The 7,948-nt window shown below is 34.5% G+C and overlaps 1 long non-coding RNA gene across 1 annotated transcript; it reads right to left on the reverse strand.

The window, feature by feature from the left end:
* Positions 1–226: 226 nt before the first annotated feature.
* LOC123531693 (uncharacterized) lies at positions 227–1,591 on the reverse strand. The gene is made up of 3 exons (XR_006682471.2): positions 1,173–1,591; positions 835–905; positions 227–538 (listed from the first exon to the last, which is right to left on the reverse strand). It is a non-coding gene; the product is annotated as an uncharacterized LOC123531693 (long non-coding RNA).
* Positions 1,592–7,948: the final 6,357 nt, after the last annotated feature.

The raw sequence follows: 7,948 nt of genomic DNA on the forward strand, positions 1-7,948 counted from the left end.
ATCTGACTCCGGCGTTAAAAAGTTAAGGACCAGTCTTTTGAGACTGTTAAAAATGTTGCTTTCTACATTAGAAAAATAACCATGGGACTGCGCAATTTCTAATTTCTATTCCTGAAAATTGTTATTTTTTCCAGCTAAATATTGCAAAGTTTGCAATGCTCGATCTGGCATTTTATGTAAGTTAATGTTTATGACAATACGATTTTGCACCTATTTTTTTTTTTTTTTTTTTTTTAAAGAAGATAAAATACGCCTTCAATAGTCAGTTTTGCTTAACGCAGGTATGTGGAATGCCGCAATGGTAACTTTATAAAAAATCAATCATCTGTTAATAGCAGGCAGTGTGTCATTAATAAAATGGTAATTAAAGCGCGCGTCTGTTATAATCACAACTTGGTACTAGTATAGTAAAACATTTTTAACACTAGATCTGTATATTGTTGAAAACTGAGCAAACATGTACCTGCTTCTCAGAATTAAACTCTATTTGAAAATGCGTCGGAATTGTGTCTTTCACTATATATCACAGCCGTCAGCACTGAAGAATAAATCATTACATATTGATTCATTGACCGGTAAAGAAAAAACGCACATCAAATAACATCAAAACTTGATAACATTGTTTTGCCATATAACTATTTGCCATGCTTTAATTAATGATACTTAACTCGATTATATGGATAGAAATAATAATGTTCAACTACACGTGTAAAATAAATTATCTTCATTCGATATGTAGAATTCTAATATTATTAATATGAATAGAAATAATAATGTTCAAATTCACATGTATAATACATTATATTGATTGAATTATCTTAATTAGACTACTACCTTCCAAACAGACGGTATGGATTCATTATTGGATACACATACCCTTTAACAACCACTTTTCCAAGTAAAGCCTAGAAGTGAGAGAAAAACTATTTGAAATTATTTTTCCTTATCGCGTCAGACCGCAATATTTAAAAATCTAACGATCAATAGCATATAAATCTTTCTCCTTGATGATCAGTTATGTTATTAAAACACTTTGAAATCAGAGATTGATAGCATTGTATTGTTTAACAAAGTTCTTTGAACACATGTCAAATACATATTTCTCAAATTAATTAAAGTAAGAAAAACTAAAAAACTATAAGTAACAAGCTATGAAGTAATAAAAAAATTACCTTTCCCATTGTCTTAACCGGCATGTGAAATATTCCGCATTGAATTAACTTTCTCTGTTGACATAAATTAGGGACAGATGGGGTTCATAAAACATATTATCGCCTGTTTTATCAGAAATTACTGCAAATTGCCCTTCAGACTGCCTCGGTAGATATAATTGCTACACTGCGGTGTCAGGTTACCGCACGGATCTCTGTGTGAGCGAAACATAAAATTTACAAGTTTAATGCACCAGTCAAGGTGTGCGTTTCACTGGTCCATAACGTTGGTTGACAGTTCCTGATTTAAAGGGAAGGTAACCCCTCTCTGACTTGTCTGGAGGTGTGATCTTTGTGGACACCATGTTCCGGTGTCCACAACGAAAAATGTGTCCACAACGAAGGTCAAAATCATACAAATGTGTCCACAACGGTAGGAATATGAGGGCACACGCACACACACACACACAATGGACTAGCACTCGAATGACCCGTTTTCGAATGCCGCCACAGGGAATTGGCATTTTTCGTAATAAAATGTTTTATTCAAATAAATTCATCCATCAAAGCCAGTTTTACGAAGTTAATACTTTACATGATGTGCATGTAGTTCTTTTACCATGTATACAAAAAAAGGTGTCTATAATTACAATTAATCGCATAGTTAATCGACAATTTCTTTAGGAAACGACTCGCACATGTTGACAATTAAACGCTAAGTGTCAAAAACGTAACTGCGGTGCTGCTTGGCCGATTACAATTACCTCTTGTGAAACTGGTAATTTGATTCGCTTTAACACTTCTCGCGAAAATCTCACAAGTACCTGAAGTAGGCGATGCTTAAATTATACTATCGGCATGTATGTATGTGTATTCAACACACGTTATGACACGGAGCGAGTGCGGATCGAAATCAAAATTGGGCGACTTGAATTTCGCTTTTAGGTTAGATTTGAGCGAAGTTTGAAGCTTATAAGCGACTATTTCGCTCCCTCGCGAGACCATGTTTGCAATCATTTTTTTTTTGTAAATATATTCCTCAGAACTTTTTATACTATTAGCCCGTCTGCCGATTTTCTGTCGCCCGAGCCGATTTTTCGTTGCCATTGGCGATCGGGCTATCGTTAATGATGTTATGCTATTTGATTGGTTACGGCTAAAAGTCGTAAGATTATAAACATTTTTTTATGTATATTTAATAAATATTAAGAAGGAAACCATCATCAAGTATGTGTTGTATATTGACTCGGGTTGCTGATATGGGCTATACTCGCATCTTTAAACTTATCTTACCTTAGATTTACCTTAATTTTATGTTTTACTTTATTAATCTGTTATTTATGCGCTTATGTTAGAGTCTTTCTTAGCGGGGATTTTATTTACATTGTGTTGTCTGGCTTGTTGAAAATAGGGTAAGTGCGAGGTTGGCATGCCCTAAACGCGTTTAAACCTTTATATAGGTAACTGACCGTTCCAAGGCGGTGCCCCTGTTTTCAACTGGTTTTCTGTCTGTCTTGTATTGTATGTTGCTCGTATTTCTTGTTTGTTGTATGCGTTTTATCCTCCTCCTTACTCCCCCTATTGTCATCCTCCTTTCCCCTTGCATTTGCGCTACTTTTTGCATCCCACCCCCTTTACTTTGAGTTAGTTTTCTTGGCTCCCCTTTATTCAGGCTAACAGAATCTTAACACAATTGTTTTTTCCTGCTTATGTGGGTGCGTTTGTTTGATTGTTAGTCAAAGACGGTGCCCCACTGTTTTCTAAACTATTTAGTTGAGTAAGATTGTGTGTTTGATTGTGGTACATGAGTGACTGCGCTTACGTTGTAGTGTGACTGTTATTAAGGAGGTAGGTTACCTTAATATTTGTATGTGCGCATGTCCAACCGGAAACTAACGTGACGATTAACGACGACGTTTACGACAAACTTAATGTGTTTGTATATCCATTCTTCTGAAAACAAATCATGAACCTATCTCCGATCTGATGCTTTATGGTTTAATAATGCAGAAATAATGAATAAACTGCCGCAGAAACGCTTCAAAACAATGTTGCCTTAAAATGACGTCATTGACGTCATGACGTTACGTGTCAGTTACCGCGCAAAATTAATAGCTTTTATTTTGAAAGTACGTAATTCTGTGCATTTTCTTTATTTGAACTATTTTCAAACAGCCATCATTTGCTGAAATATTTTTTATGAGTCTTTTGCGCTAATAATAATCCATATTTTGCTTCTTTTATGTAGTTATATTGAAATGTTATGCGGAATGTAAGAAAATGGATGATGGTTACCAATGTTATTTGGAATACTATTGGGTGAAAGGTTACTTTCAAATAAAAAAAGTAGCAGTTTGATTTGTAATACCCTTTTTCAGTTTCCGTTGATAATTCATTACTTATATACTAAAACTAAGCTTTAAAATTGTTCAAATTTCAGTAGAAAATTGTGGTTTCTTGAATTGAACTGATGTTACCATGGAAACGAAGCCCGTGACCTATAAATCTAAAGGTAAAATTCAAAAGCGTTGATACTGGTCTATTCAAGGAACACAGTTTCGGCTTTTTATTTTCATTTCAACAATATCATGGGAATAATAGCAGCATGCTGAACGTTTTTTTCATGAAAAATGCCAGACGAAGGGTACTGCTGTAAATATTTTAAGCTGTGAAATTTGTTTTAAATAAATGCAGATAACACGAATCCCGCGACATATACATTTTAAGCTTATATTAGAAAGCTAACGTGCATACTAGTAAATATATCAATTATGCAGACTTCTACGGATATCAATGAAACTAAAATACACTGAAAAGTGTTAAATATCCGTATTTTCCTTCTTCTTTCAATATGAAATATCTTTGGAGTGTCATGTTCTTCAAAGCTGGATAAAAAATGAACTTGAAGGGACAGAGATAAACGAAATTGAGATTGTAGCAGTTAAAACATCACATTACACGAAATACAAAACATTGCTGCGGTTCAACTAATTTGAATTTACCCTGGTAACAAGGTAACCTACCTCCTTAATAACGTAGCATTCCCTTTGTATTTTTAACCTTTTTCTTCTTTCCTTTTCAATTTTCTCCCCTAATCCCGCCCCCCCACACACACACCCTCCCCCACTTTTTAGATGTTTCAAGCAACCCGTCTGTAATATTTTTCCATACCAGCTTCTAGTTGTGGGTCTACTTTGCTAATGCGTGGCTCTGAGGCTGTGTTTTAGGTGCTCTGTGCTTCTGAGAAATCTACCCTTACCTATTATCTTTTATAGCATTCTAAACATTGCCAGAGATGGTTTGATTTGATTTGATTTGGGTTTTACGGCGCACCAACACAGTATAGATTATATGGCGCCAAACAGGACTACAAATTTTGGTTTCACATCTCATTTACATCGAAATAAAAACATGAGGTATGAAATCAAAATTTGCTGGAATCACAGAGTTACAGCAAAACCAAGTGTTAAGACCCTATTAGTCGCCTCTTACGATCATGCAAGGGTAAGACAGTGGTTACAATTCTTTTCATACATAGATCGTCCCAGAACCACATGTCAGAGATGGATCTATACAATATTTATATTTGCCTAAAAAATAACATTCAATTTCATTAGTTTATTAGACCTGCAACGAAACAAAGGGGTCTCCGTGAATGGTAATTAGTGGTTTAGTTTGCTAATTCCGAATCACTGACTCTTTACCGCTGTGGGTTGGAGCTTCAAGTTGTTCGTCATAACATTATTAGGTCAGGAATCCAGCTGACTTACGGAAAATCATTCATTCTGCTCATCAAGTTACGCCCGTTCTTGAGAGGGACGCAATCAGTGTGATATTTCCCTACAATAGAAATTATTAACGTTGCCGTATGACATCAATTGTTCATCTGTGACATCAAACCCGACATACATAAAACAAAGAATGCTGTACAAAACTGTAATATATATTGTATTGAACTTGCATTGAAAAATACAGTATTTGTCAGATTTGCGATAAAGTCAAAAACTTCAAAAAAAATATAACAAAGAAATAAAAGCGAAATAATTTCAGATAATTACTTAATTAAACTTACGCGGTAAAGAGAGAGAGAGAGAGAGAGAGGGAGAGAGAGAGAGAGAGAGAGAGAGCTTTTTCCACATCAACTTTAGTATAAGTACAATGCAGACATCCACTGGTCTTATCACGACTATTATGATAATGAATAAATAGCATTGAACACAGTTTCTTTGCAAGATTTCAGCCATTTTTCAAACTCTGAAAAATCAAGTTCTTTAATTATAACAGTGTACGGACTATTAGTGTACGCCCAAACGGAAGTCGCCAAATACTAGGCGTTACTTTCGTTTTGTCAATTTTTTGGAAGCTATCGGTAGTAAGTATTTTATGTTTTTCTCTGGCTATTTGAAATAAATATTATTGTTGTATATATTTCCAGTGTATGATAAATGTCTCTGCAACACACAGTCATTGAATAGACATCAAGGCTTGAAATTAAAACGTATTTTCACCAAAATTACAGATGGTCAAAGAAAAAGACGAAGCATTCAGGCTAAAATGCCCGTTATTTTGAAATTGTGAAGGAAACTCGTGTTAGAACCGCTTCTGAATGTTTCATTATTAATCCATCACGTCAGTTTATGCGTACAAATATGCATTTACAATCCTGAATAGTTTAAACATGCATATCAATTATGCACTGGCCGCCTAGTCTCAAAACTTGATACGAAACTGTTACGCCTATTCAATTAAGAAATGATGAAGTGTTTGGGATGATAAGCTACAAGCTCCATACATTCTACTCATTGAATTAGTAGATATAAGTTGTTACTGTATTTTAATTGCGACAGTCAAACAGTATTTAGTGGTCTATTTCCCCAACGATGTCCTTGTCTTGGACAAGAAATAGAATCTATATGCGTGTCCGCTAACATACGAGATAGATATTTTTATTCCTCTCAGCTTGACAGGACACTTAACTTCACAAAACATTGTGAAGCATACAAATAATGTTTATGCAGGGGCTGTGCACACTTTATCCAAGGTCAAGATCACAAAGGTGTTATACTGTGGTTGTTAGCAGGTTAAAGGTTTTGGGCAAGCTTTGTTTTCTAGACATATCTTTGGTATGATGAAAGATAATGACTTGAAACTCATGCATCTTTATCACCAACATCTGCATGTGCGGAAACAATTTCCATATTCCTGATTATTTTACCTAGTTATGTCTCTTTCATATTTGGTTAAAGTCTTTTAGCAAGCTTCGTTTTCGTAACATATCTTTACTGTTACTGTCAAAGGTAATGACTTGATATTCAAAATATATTTTCGGATTCGACATCTGCATGTGTCAAATTAACCCCTATGACTTTGTTTATTTGTGATTTTTACAGAATTAAGCCCCTTTCATGCATGGTTAAAGTTTGTAGGCAAGCTTTGTTTTCTGGACATATCATTTTTATTATCAAAATTATCGAGTTGAAACTAAAAATATAGCTTTACCGCCAACAACTGCATCTTTTGAACCAATACCTATAACTCTGATTTACATTTTGCAGAATTATGCCCCTTCCATACTTGACCTGTAACCCCATGAATAGTCGGGTCTACATCTTAGTGTATCTCCTTTTTAAAATCTAGACAATAAAGGTATGTTATCATTGAGACACAAATCTATTTACCTTCAAATCGCCGAATAGTGGAGCGCGCTGCTTACGGACAGCTCTCGCTCTAGCTGTTTGTTATTCGTTAGTTATTATAAAACAAAGTCAAAACATTGAAATATAAGAAAAAAGAAATGTTTAATAGGCGTACAGTTTTTCGAATAAGCGTGTACATTTCCCAGAAAAACACAGTTTACTGAAAACGTATTCGTTACAATAGAGCCATGCTAGTTTATGTCTATGCATAAGATATTTATCTATGAAGTAGCAAAGGTTTCAAACATTTGCAAAAGCTCGTGATACCTGTATTTCAAAGAATTGATAGTTTAATTACGATATTTAACAAATATCAACACGTTATTTGACTTCAAATTAAGTATATAAGAGTTTTAGGCATGTTTGGTATCTACGTACACAGTAGCTCTAAATTAATTAAAGAATACACTTACTTAATCTTACTTATTGAAATAAACAAAACAAATCCAAGCCATCCGCGACAGCAATAATTTTTGCTTTGATTTGTGAACGCTTTGCTTTTTTGCGACTTTTGATTGGGCGTACAGAGAGTCCGAATATTTTGCTCAATGCAAAATTAAATAATCCTTTTTCACATACATATCCACACTTTGTTTTATTACATAAAGTTTTAATTATTATGAATTATATAGGTGTTCTTTATCCCAGGCAAAATTGAAAAGATAACTATTAATAAACGTTTAAGCGCGACGACACACAAGAAAAGGACAAACGAAGTCACGCATCAGATATGAAATCAGCAGGTCAAAATTTACATTTATCATATTATTCCTTACATAAATCGCTGGTCCATAGCCTTTGATGTCAAAAATATATTTTTAATTTTCATATGCTTACATTAGGACCGGAAACGTCAATATTTTCCTTATTATTGTTCCTTCTCTTGAAGAGGAGCATTTATGTTTGACATTTTACACTTGACTGAGCAGATAATAGATACAAGTACTTTAAAAGGCACCCGTATAAATCTAAAATAATTCATTTTGCGTTGCATATTAAAGCAAGAGAAAAGCTCGGGAGAAAACGCCGGAGTCGTGGACCGAAAAAATACACTGCTTTGGTAACGCTCTCTTTTCTATCCGCGACACCGCTCTCAAATAT

The sequence above is a fragment of the Mercenaria mercenaria genome, unplaced genomic scaffold (genome assembly GCF_021730395.1).
Source record: "Mercenaria mercenaria strain notata unplaced genomic scaffold, MADL_Memer_1 contig_600, whole genome shotgun sequence".
Classification (NCBI taxonomy): Eukaryota; Metazoa; Mollusca; class Bivalvia; order Venerida; family Veneridae; genus Mercenaria; species Mercenaria mercenaria.